Below are 13,065 nucleotides of genomic sequence, written 5' to 3'. Positions count from 1 at the left end.
GCACCGAAGCGGTGAGTATAAATCAAGCTTCCTTGGGGATTCGCAGCCTTGTCTCTAGGGAGCAGACTCGGAGGGAGCAGCACCAGAGCGGTGACCTTGGAGCACAGAGTAACTGAAGCCAAAACTGAAAAAGTGACATCACAGGAAAGCTGTGACCTGATTGGTTGGTAGGAAATCTGCACCAAATTTGAAAAAAAAAAACACTGCAAAGCTAATTAATAAATTAATTATCTAAGAAGAGATGGCTGGGCAGGTGATGTGCTGTAGCTGTATGATGTGGGAGCTGGCAGATCCCATTGCGAGCCGCAGTGACCACATCTGCAGCAAGTGTTGGTTGCTGGAGAATTCCGGCTCAGAATTGATGAGCTGGGGTCCGAGCTCCGGACGCTGCGGCACATCTGGGAGGGGGAGAGTTACCTGGATGCTTGTAACAGGAGGCGGTCACACCCGGTAGATTAAGTACCTCAAGTCCGGTCAGTGGTCAGGGTCAGCAGGGTGTGACTGCAAGTGAGGCAGGTAGAGGGATCCTGTGTTCAGGAATAGAGGAGCCTCAGCTCTTGACCTTGTCCAACAGTTACAAGGTACTTGCTCCCTGTGTCGATGAGGAACAGGGCTGTAGGGAGGATGAGCCAGCTGACCACAGCACCGTGGCACAGGAGGCCATTCAAGAGAGGGGAACAAAAAGACAAGTGGTAATTATAGGGGATTCTATAATTAGGGGAATTGATAGCTTCCTTTGTAAGCAGGATTGAGAATCCCGCATGGTATGTTGCCTGCCCGGTGCCAGGGTGAAGGACATCTCTGACTGGCTTCAAATGATATTGGAGAGGGAGGGGGAGGATCCAGTTGTTGTGGTCCACGTCGGGACAAATAACATAAGTAAGACTGGGAAAGAGGACCTGTTTGGGGATTATCAGGAACTAGGAACTAAATTAAAGAACAGGTCCTCAAGGTTTATAATCTCCGGATTACTACCCGAGCCACGTGCAAATTGGCATAGGGACTCGAGAATAAGGGAAGTAAACACATGGCTAAAGGAGTGGTGTGGGAAAGAGGGGTTCCATTTTGTGGGGCACTGGCATCAGTATTGGAACAGAAGGGATCTATACTGTTGGGATGGTCTCCACCTGAACCGATCTGGGACCAATGTTCTAGTGAATAGGGTAAATTGGGTTGTCAGCAGGACTTTAAACTAGAAAGTGGGGGGGGAAGGAAGGGTAAAACTCCAAGAAGTATGACTAATGGGAACCAAAGCAGCAGGTTAGCGTGTGGGGGGTGGATTCAACTTCATGGAAAATTATGAAAAACTGAAAAGAAAGGAGAGCCCAGGAGAGGCTATTAAAGTCTCCAGAACACAAAGTAGGACAGAGTGTTTGGAAAAGGCTAGGAACCTAACTTCAAGCACATCAGATAAAGGGACGACAATGAGAAAGGGGACAGGAAATACAGTACTGAAGGTGTTCTATCTGAATGCATCCAGTGTATGAAATAAGGTAAATGAACTTGTGGCGCAAATTGAAATTGGCAGGTATGATGTGGCAGGCATTACGGAGACATGGCTGCAAGGGGATCAGGACTGGGAGCTAAATATCGAAGGATATACATCCTATCGAAAAGATAGGCAGGTTGGCAGAGTGGGTGGGGTTGCTTTGTTAGTAAGAAATGAAATTAAATCGATAGCAAGAAATGATATAGGGTCAGATGATGTAGAATCTGTGTGGGTAGAGTTGAGGAACCGCAAAGGTAAAAAAACCATATTTGGAGTTATGTACAGGCCTCTGAACAGTAGTCAGGATGTGGTGCACAAGATACATCAGGAGATAGAAAAGGTGTGTAAGGAAGGCAAGGTTATAGTGATCATGGGGGATTTTAATATTCAGGTAGACTGGGAAAATCAGGTTGGTAGTGGATCCCAAGAAAAGGGATTTGTGGAATGTCTACAAGATGGCTTTTTGGAGCAGCTTGTGGTGGAGCCCACTAGGGAACAGGCAGTTCTAGATTTGGTGATGTGTAATAAGGCAGATTTGATAAGGGAGATTAAGGTGAAGGAACCCTTAGGAGGAAGTGACCATAATATGATAGAATTCACCCTGCAATTTGAGAGGAAAAAGCTGGAATCAGATGTAACGATATTACAGTTGAATAAAAGCAACTACAGAGGCATGAGGGAGGAGCTGGCCAGAATTAACTGGGAGATGAGCCTAGCAGGAAAGACAGTGGAACAGCAATGGCAGGAGTTTCTGGGAGTAATTTGGGAGACACAGCAAAAATTCATCCTGAGGAAGAAGAAGCATTCTAAAGGGAGGACAAGGCAACCATGGCTGACAAGGGAAGACAGGCACAGCATAAAAGCTAAAGAGAAAGCATACAATGCGGCGAAGAGCAGTGGGAAACCAGGGGATTGGGAAGCCTACTAAGACCAACAGAGGACAACTAAAAAAGAAATAAGGAGGGAGAAGATTAAATATGAGGGTAAACTAGCCAGTAATATAAAAGAAGATTGTAAGAGTTTTTTAGATATATAATGGGTAAGAGAGAGGCAAAAGTGGACATTGGGCTGCTGGAAAATGACGTTGGAGAAGTAGTAGTGGGGAACAAAGAAATGGCAGAGGAACTGAATAGGTATTTTGCGTCAGTCTTCACAGTGGAAGACACGAGTGACATCCCCAAAGTTCAAGAGAGTCGGGGGGCAGAGGTGAGTATGGTGGCCATTACCAAGGAGAAGATGCTAGGAAAACTGAAAGGTCTGAAGGTGGATAAATCACCTGGACCAGATGGATTACATTCCAGAATTCTGAAGGAGATAGCTGAAGAGATAGTGGAGGCATTAGTGATGATCTTTCAGGAATCACTGGAGTCAGGGAGGGACCCAGAGGACTGGAAAATCGCTAATGTAACACTCCTGTTTAAGAAGGGAGTGAAGCAAAAGATGGGAAATTACAGGCCGATTAGCCTGACCTCAGTCGTTGGTAAGATTTTAGAGTCCATTATTAAGAATAAGATTTCAGAATACTTGGAAGTGCATGGTAAAATAGGGCAAAGTCAGCATGGTTTCATCAAGGGGAGGTCATGCCTGACAAATCTGTTAGAATTCTTTGAGGAGGTAACAAGTAGGTTAGACAAAGGAGAGCCAATGGATGTTATCTACTTGGACTTCCAGAAGGCCTTTGACAAGGTGCCGTACAGGAGGCTGCTCAGTAAGATAAGAGCCTATGGTGTTAGAGACAAGGTACTAGCATGGATAGAAGATTGGCTGTCTGGCAGGAGGCAGAGAGTGGGGATAAGGGGGTCCTTCTCAGGATGGCAGCCGGTGACTGGTGGAGTTCCGCAGAGGTCAGTGTTGGGACCACAACTTTTCACTTTATACATTAATGATCTGGATGAAGGAACTGAGGGCATCCTGGCTAAGTTTGCAGATGATACAAAGATAGGAGGGACAGGTAGTATTGAGGAGGCGGGGAGGCTGCAGAAGGATTTGGACAGGTTAAGAGAATGGGCAAAGAAGTGACAGATGGAATGCAATGTGGGCAAGTGTGAGGTCATGCACTTTGGTAGGAAGAATAGAGGCATAGACTATTTTCTAAATGGGGAGAGAATTCAGAAATCTGGAGTGCAAAGGGATTTGGGAGTCCCAGTCCAGGATTCTCTTAAGGTTAACTTGCAGGTTGAGTCGGTAGTTAGGAAGGAAAATGCAATGTTGGCATTTATTTCGAGAGGATTAGAATATAAAAGCAGGGATGTGCTGCTGAGGGTTTATAAGGCTCTGGTCAGACCACATTTAGAATATTGTGAGCAATTTTGAGCCTCGTATCTCAGGAAGGATGTGCTGGCCCTGGAGAGGGTCCAGAGGAGGTTCACGAGAATGATCCCAGGAATGAAAGGATTAACATATGAGGAACGTTTGAGGACTCTGGGTCTATACTCAATGGAGTTTAGAAGGATGAGGGGGGATCTGATTGAAACTTACAGAATACTGAAAGGCCTGGATAGGGTGGATGTGGGGAAGATGTTTCCATCGCTAGGAGAGACTAGGACCCGGGGGCACAGCCTCAGAGTAAAGGGAAGACATTTTAGAACAGAGATGAGGAGAAACTTCTTTAGCCAGAGAGTGGTGAATCTATGGAATTCATTGCCACAGAAGGCTGTGGAGGCCAGGTCATTGAGTGTATTTAAGACCGAGGTAGATAGGTTCTTGACTGGTAAGGGGGTCAAAGGTTATGGGGAAAAGGTGGGAGAATGGGGTTGAGAAACTTATCAGCCATGATTGAATGGCGGAGCAGACTCGATGGGCCAAATGGCCTAATTTCTGCTCCTACGTCTTATGTCTTAATCTAGTAAATCTTCTCTGAACTGTTTCTAACGCATTTACACCCTTCCTCAAATAAGGATACCAATTCCGTACATAGTACTCCAAATGTGGGGCGGAATCGTCCGTGCCCGCTGGCAAGAAGGCCAAACATCAATTTCATGACGGCGTAAAACCGGTTTGCGATCATCCGCTCCACCCGCCAATGGCAGGTGGCGTTTCCCGCCATCGGATGTTGGGAACCTCATTGTAATACATCTGCATATCATATAAGCCCAACCCGCTGGAATCATCCCCCCTGCTGGATCATCCACCCAATAACGATGACATGTTTCTCAACAACATATAAAAGGCATGCAGTTGGCAGGCTGCACTTTGTGGAAGACTCAGAGGTGAGTACACAGTAATGCTGCAGAGCGCTCACCCGGGTCGCCCGTTGAACTTCAAGGTTGAGGCGCATTGGGGGAAGGGCAAGAGCTACTCTGTGGCTGAAGGTAGCACACAAGCTGTGTGTGGTGGGGGTGTGGGTGGCGGGCAAGGGAAGTGGCCACCCATTAGTGAAACCTAACTAAACTGACCATTCCTCTGCAGCTGAGACAGTTCAGGCACAGCCACGTTGACATGATTGGAGTCGGACCTCTAGCTTCTCTGCCCACTCAAGCAACGCATGGGCATCAAAGTGCCACCAAGTGTTCCAAAGCTTTTTCAGCCCTCGTGCAGAGACTACAAAGTAATGAGCGTTTGAGTGGACTGCAGAACAGTTGGATGACTGGGCACATTGTACAATCTCCTTGCTAAAACTGGCCATGGAGCAGTCACTGGTGGAGGCACTCACAGTCCCTTGCAATGACATCATCCTGGTTTGGACCAGTGTTCCCCATGGTTCAAGCTAACAATGCAGCCTTGCAGCGCGGGTTCGGAGAATGTCTGCACCTGAGCTGAGAGCACAGCATGCAGTCCAATGGGCAAAGCTGCCGCCAATCGGGCTGATGGAGTGGGGTGGAAGTGGGTGGGATTTTGGGCAGTGGTACAGTGCACTAATCTCTGGCCATCTGAGTGGTGGCCAGCACTCTCCGGGATGTTTTAAGGGACCTTCATACTTAACCAACACGGGCTCTTAGTACACCCATGCTAACCCCACATGTCTCTCTCTCTCTTTCATCCTGCAGGAGGAGTACATCAGGATCATGGAGCTTGGTGACCTGGCTGTATGTCCCGTAGCTCACAGGGAGCAAAGACGACTGAGAAGAAAGCGAATGAGGCACCTGGCTGGGTAGAGGGAAGAGCAGCTCCCTCTGGAGGAAGGGGCAGTTTGGGTTCCTGCACATGCCACCAAAGAGCCACAGCAAGCCGCTATTGATTGGCACCTAGCTAGACAGCGCCTTTCATTCCTGCAGATGACCAAGAACCATTGTCGCCAAAGACTATGCATGTCTAGGGAACTGATTGGTCACATCTAGCAGCTACTGCAGGATTTGGCGCCATGGGGAGATAGAAGGCATCCACTGCCAATGCCTGTGAAAGTGACCGAGGTGCTGAATTTCTATGCCAGTGGTTCCTTTCAGGGCTCCACAGGTGACCTCTGTGGGATATCACAAACCTCCACCCACAAATGCATCCATGAGGTCACGGATGCCATCTTTGCGAGGGCACACAACTTTGTGCATTTCGCCTGGGACCAGGACAGCAAGAGTGATTGGATTTTCCGAGATCTGAGGTTTCCCACAGGTGCAGGATGCCATCGAATGTGCTCATGTGGCACTCATATGTCCATTGCAACACATGGTCAATTATGGCGATCGCGAGGGCTTCCATTTACTGAATGTGTAGCTGGTGTGCAACCACCAACAAACGCATTCTGTAGGTCTGCTCACGCTTTCCAGGGAGTGCTCACAACTCTTAAATGCTCAGTCGGTCACAGATCCCTTAAGTCTTCCAGGGTCTACAGAAGCTGTGGGGTTGGCTCCTCGGGGACAAAGGTTACCCGCAGGGGACATGGCTGATGATACTATGCAGCAGCCTCAGACTGCAGCAGAGTGAAGGTACAATGAGGCTCATGCTGCAACTCGCAATTTGGTGGAGCAAACCATCGAGATTAGGTCTTAGTGCCTAGACCGGTCTGGTGGAGCCCTGTAATATAGTCCATAGCGGCTGTCACGCATCATCATTGTCTGCTGCGCTCTTTACAACCTAGCACTGCAACGGCGAGGGGAGCTCATTGAGAAGGAGATGGAGGAGCTGGTGGCCTCCTTCGATCAGGAGGACACTGATGGAGATGAGGGTGAGGAAATCCTCGATGGCAATGATGAGGGGGATGAGGCCCTCGCACTGGCCAGATGAGGCAGGCTTGCTGGGGAGGCCCTCATAGCTGCTAGATTTGTGGAGAAAGATGACAACATGCAGTGAGGAGACACAATAGATCCTCACATTGCATCTATAAATGTTTGACTCCTGTCTGCCTTATGGCAATGCACATATCCTCTGTGATAATGCTCCTGTCATGGAGATGCAGTGGAGGCCCTAATACTTGCTCGATTTCAGGAGGATGATCACGACATGCAGTGAGGACACTCCATAGATCTTCACATAGCCTCTGTGAATGTCTGACTCCTGTCGGGCCGAAGGCAGCTCGCTTGCGCTCTGTGATCAGGGTCATTTCATAAAGACACAGCCATGAAACTTTAAAAGCATCTGATCCTTTGTCTGCCTTCAGCACCTGACCTCTTCAGGAGCATAGCATCACTGGTCATAGGTGCTGAAAAGATGGGGGCCAGCCCTACCTTAAAGGTGCTGAGAGCACACAGAAAGAATGACAGCACTCAGTGACACCTACCCATGACATTCTGGCAGCAATGACAACCACCGTCAAGGTGCAGGCATCAGTATTACATCCATGGAGTGTGACGGCGGACCATCACACTGGCCTGAAGGCTGCACAAAGCACAGGGAAGCGGCGCTGGACTGAGACACCAACCTTTATTGTGCAGAAAGGTTTCACATCTGAGTGACACGAATACTGCACATTAGAAAAAGGAGCCATAAGCCAGGAGACATTCTTGGGAGTTTATTGACAATAGTGAATGTTACGTACAAGTGATCAACACCCCCACCCATGCTGTGTAACTACACCTTCTTAACTTTCCTAAACCTGCAGCTACATCCTGGTGCTCCCTGGCCATCCACAGCGGAGGTAGAGGCAGCCTGCTGATTACTAAGCCCTGTCTGTGATGACCTAGGCCTCTGGAGGGTCGAGACCTGAAGGGCCCCGGCCTGCTTTCAGGGTCCTGCTGTGTGGTAGTGGCACCGTCCTCGGCTTGTGGAGCTGGATCTGCTGAGGTCACAGGAAGAGGGAATTCGGATGGGTCGGACACTCCTGAGTCACCTGGATGGATGGCCCTGGGGGTTACACCTGCTGATCCTCCTCCCTATATGTGCCCACAGGTCTCTGGCTGGCTCCTGAGGAGAAGGGGTAGCTGGAGTTAAATTGAGCTTCCCTGCACCCCTCTGGCATACATACTGTTGGAGGCCAACTATTGCATTAGTGATGGAGTTCAGCCCACACAGCAATGCAGGAGTGATGTCCTGGACTAAGGTCTCCATGGCGGCTGCCATCCTACCAGAGCATTGGCAAGCCAGCATTATCACCTCAGACTGAAGGCAGACGGACCCCTCCATCATGCCTTGCAATCTGAGGAATGCAGCAGACACCCCTTCCTGATGTTCGTGAGCTTGCCTTTACAGCTCCAGCAACTGTGACATGACCAAGTCCAGAGACTTGTCATCTGGCTTGGACTCAGGAAATTTCTGGCCCCCAGCAGTACTCCAAGTGGTGGACGCCAGGGAAGTCCCTCCTGACGCCTGCTGGGGATCAGATTGTGCGATGTGCTCACTAGACTGTGATCCCAAGCCTACTGTAAAGCTAGGTCCCACCGAGGTGTGTAAATCTGCACTGGGTGGAAGGTGTGGGTGAGCACTGTAATGGGACTTCAAGGAGGGTGCCTCCATATTCCTCTTCAGAGGTTTCTTTGGGACTTGATTGGAGGCGCTGGTTCATGGATTTTTTCAGCTGTTTCCCAGATGTGCCTGCAGAAGCAAGAGGAGATTATTAGTGCATGGCAGGGGACTGCGGATTAGGGCACATGAATCACAGCATGGTTATCTGATGGATGTTGCACTATTGGATCATCACTTGGTAGAGCACCGTCGACCTCACTGTCAGCACAGGAATGGTCCAGATCTTTGGCGGCCAGCTGGATGGCTCTGTCTTCAAAGTTCATGAGGGCCTTGATTTCAGGCATTCCTCCACCGGTCTGCAACCTCTCCCTGTTGTTGAGTGCCAGCTTATACTGCATGAATAGAAATGGAGGAAGTGTAAGCAGGATGCCTGCCAGGCCAGATGATAAGTATGCCTGGCATGTGTGGGGGGGGGGGGGGTGACTGGTCCCATGGATGGGATGAGGACAATGACAATGTGTGTGAGAGAGTGAATGGATGTCCCTTGAACTGGCAGTGAGTGAGGGCCATGTGGGTGTGTGATGGGTCTGTGAGCGTGTGAGTTGAGAGTGATGAGAAGAGTGACTTACCCTGGCGGAACGAAGGAGATCATTCATCCTCTTGCGGCACTGGGTGGCTGTCCTCTTTTGCAGGGCATTGGAACTGACCACCGCTGCCACTGCCTCCCAAGCCAGATTAATAACGTTGTTGCCCGTCCTGCAGCCAGAGCAAGGGTGGAGGATACCACAGCGAGCCTCCACTGTGTCCAAAAGGTGCTCAAGGGACACATCATTGAACCTAGGGGATGCAGCCCGTTTGCCTTTCAGGACCATGTCTTCTTTGCAGCAGCTGTGGGCTGGAAGCACTGAGATGTGTGCGCATGGCTGAACTTTAAATATGGCATCTGCTGTGCTAAAGTGGCGATGTGATGGCGTGGCAGGCGAATGAGAGCCTGCCCATCATGAAAGTGGCACGTTTCCCGGGAATGCATAATTAATGCGACGGGTTTGGGACAATACAGTGTGAAAAGCCACCATTGTGGCTGGCGGGTAAAACGTCATTTTACCCATCTGCTACCGCACTTAATGCAAATCTGGGACAATTCCGCCCATAGTCTCACCAGTGCCCTGTACAACTGAAGCATAACCTCCCTACTTTTGTAATCAGTTCCCCTTGCAATAAATGATAATATTCTATTAGCTTTCCTAATTACTTGCTGTACCTGCATATAAACCTTTTTTGATTCAAGCACTAGGATGCACGCATCCCTCTGCTTCTCAGAGCTAGACAATCTCTCACCATTTAGATAATATGCTATTTTTCTCTTCTTCCTGCCAAAATGGACAATTTCACATTTGCCCAGATTATACTCCATTTGCCAGATCTTTGCCCACTCACTTAACCTATTTATGTCCCTTTGTAGCCTCCTTATGTCCTCTTCACAATTTACTTTCCTACCTATCTTGTATCATCAGCAAATTTAGCAACCATTCCTTCATCCAAGTTATTTATATAAATTGTAAAAAGCTGAGGTCTCAGCACTGATCCCTCTGGCACACCACTCATTATATCCTGCCAACCAGAAAAAGAATACAGCAGTTGCTGGAAATCTGAAACATCTCTGAAGAAGGGTCATGCGGACTCAAAACATTAACTCTGTCTGTCTCTCCACAGATGCTGTCAGACGTGCTGAGTTTTTTCAGCATTTTCTGTTTTTATTCCATTTTTGCTTACTCTCTGTTTCCTGTTAGCTAGCCAATCTTCTATCCATGCCACCATGTTACCCCCTACACCATGACCTTTTATTTTCCACAATAATCTTTGATGTGGCATTTTATCAAATGCCTTCCCGAAATCTAAGTAAAGTACATCCACCCCATTATCCACAGCATGTGTGACTTTATCAAAATGCTCCAATAAATTGGTTAAACATGGTTTCCCTTTCATAAAACCATGTTGACTCTGCCTGATTGCCTTGAATTTTTCTAAGTCCTGCCATAACATCTTTAATGATAGATCTGACATTTTACCTATGACAGTTGTTAGGCTAACTGGCCTGTAGTTTACTGCTTTCTGTCTCCCTACCTTTTTGAATAAAGGAATTACATTTGCTATTTTCCAGTCTAATGGAACCTACCCCGAATCGAGGTAATTTTGGAAAATTAAAACCAATGCATCAACTATCTCACTAGCCAATTCTTTTAAGACCCTAGGGTGAAGTCCATCAGGACCCAGGGATTTGTCAGTCCACAGCTTGAACAATTTGCTCAATAACACTTCCCTAGCGAATGTAATTTTCCTGAGTTCTTCCGTCCATTTAATTTCCTGATTTACAGCTATGTCTGGGATGTTACTTGTATACTCTATAGTGAATACTGATGCAAAATACCTGTTCAATTCATCTGTTATCTCCTTATTTTCTATTATTAATTCCTGAGACTCACTTTCTGTAGGACAATGTTCACTTTGTTAACTCTTATGTAAATATCCATAGAAACTCTTACTATCTGTCTTCATATTTCTTGTTGGCTTCTCTCGTGTTCTAATTTTGCCTTACTCAATCTTTTTCTGATTCTTTGCTGTTCTTTATATTCTGTCCAATCTTCTGACTTACCACTCATCTTTGCACAATTATATGTTTTTTTCTTTAAGTTTGATACTGTCTTAACTTTTTTAGTTAATCACGGATGGTGGGTCCGTCCTTGGAATTTTTCTTTCTCATTGGAATGTATCTGTTCTGTGTATTCTGAAATATCCCTTTAAACGTGTGCTACTGCATCTCTATTGATTTATCCCTTAACCTAATTTGCCAGTTCATTTTAGCTCTGCTTTCATGACCTCATAATTGCCCTTATTTAAGTTTAAAATATTAGTCCTGGACTCATTCTTCTCTCCGTCAAACTAAATATAAAATTCAATCATATTATGATCACTGCTACCTAAGGGTGCCTTCATTATGAGGTTATTCATTAATATTATCTCATTGCACAATACCAGATCTAGTGTAGCCTGCTCTCTGATTGGCTCCTGAATGAACTGTTCTAAGAAACCATCCTGAAAAAAACTCTATGAACTCTTCATCTGCGTTAACTTTGCCCATCTGATTTTTCCAGCCTATATGTAGGTTAAAATATTATAGCTGTACCTTTCTGACAAGCTCCTGTTATCTTTTCCTTTATACTCTGTCCGACTGTGTAGTTACAATTGGGGGGCCTGTATGCTATTCCCACAAGTGACTTCTTGCCTTGATCATTTCTTACCTCAACCCAAACCATTTCTACATCAAGGTTTCCTGAACTTAGGTCATCCCTCTCTAATGTGCTAATACCATCATTAGTTAACAGAGCCACCCCTCCAGCTTTTCCTAGTTTCCTGTCCTTCCTAAATGTAATGTACCTTGCAAAATTCAGGTCCTATTTGATGAGCAGAATTTACTCCTCGAACAGATGTGAAATAGCATGAGATGACGTCGGGCAAGCAATCCGACGTTGTCCTGCACATGAGTAATCTTCAGGTCGCTGGGCACGCATGGGTGTCGGAGCCGCACCCGCCAATAATTAAAAGGTCACTTAGGGCCATTAAAAAGGCAATTGATTGTGACTTTTAAATGTAACCTCATCCAAAGGTGGAATAAAAAGCATTGCCATTGTGAGTAGTGGGGAGTTTAGAAGATAGTTTGCTGCTAGTTGCTTATTTGAACTTGACAGCTTCGTCTCTGTTCTAAGCTTCAGTCTTAGCGTTTCCAGACTTCATTTCAGGACTCATTGGCGTCTCCAAGAGTCCCGGAGGATTTTGACCACGTGGACACTTCCAGGTACCAGAGGGCCTTCTGTTACCCTGGCAATGGGAATTGTGGTCTCCACTGGTGGCACCTCCTCTGAGGAGGAAGAGAGGGGCAGAAGGGAGATGAGGCCAGGTCTCCCTATGCAGCTTCTAGGGAAGAGACCTGTGGGAGGAGAGGCATTGGCATAAGGGGCATAGGGCCAGCAGGTATTCCAAGACGAAAGGGGCCACAGAAGACACCACTATCCTGCTGCTAGGGTTTACAGGCAGCAATACAGCTACCTCAATATGTCCGAGATGTAATGCCGAAGGAGTCTCCGCCTCTCCAGGGAGACTGTAACCTCCATTTGTCAGATTGGGCCTGAGGTCACCTCCAACTGTGTGGGTGGACATCCCATGCCAGTGGCTCTGAAGGTCACAGTGGCCCTCAACATCTATGCCTGCAGCTCTTTCCAGAGGTCAGCGGGGTATCTTTGTGGTGTGTCCCAGTCAGCTGTCCACAGTTGTGTCAAGCTGATGACTGATGCTCTGTTCAAGTGGGTAACGATATTTCCGTGGCTGGGAGGCTGAGCGAGCCAGAGGGTTTGCTGGGTTCCCCCACATTCAGAGTGCAATCGACTGCTCACTTGTAGCCATCAAGGCTCCAGGAGGTCAGCCGGGTGCCTTTGTCAACAGGAAGGGCTTCCACTCAGTGAACGTCCAGATAGTTTGTGATCACAAGACACAGATTCTGCAAGTCTGTGCATGGTACCCTGGAAGCTCCCATGACGCTTATATCTTCAGACACTCACAGGTGCCAAGGCTGTTCACTGCTTCAACTTGACTGGTGTTATGACATGGCAGGTGATGTGTGCCAGGCAGACCATATCCATGAGGGAAACTTGGTTTCCTATCACAACGGTTTTGCAATTCATATTTATTTCGCGATGTGTGCACTGAATTCAGAAGCAATAAGTCTACCAAGATTTTTAGAGATTAAAAAA

Source organism: Carcharodon carcharias, chromosome 14 (genome assembly GCF_017639515.1).
Source record: "Carcharodon carcharias isolate sCarCar2 chromosome 14, sCarCar2.pri, whole genome shotgun sequence".
In the NCBI taxonomy this organism is placed as follows: Eukaryota; Metazoa; Chordata; class Chondrichthyes; order Lamniformes; family Lamnidae; genus Carcharodon; species Carcharodon carcharias.
Note: the sequence above shows the minus strand (reverse complement) of the source record.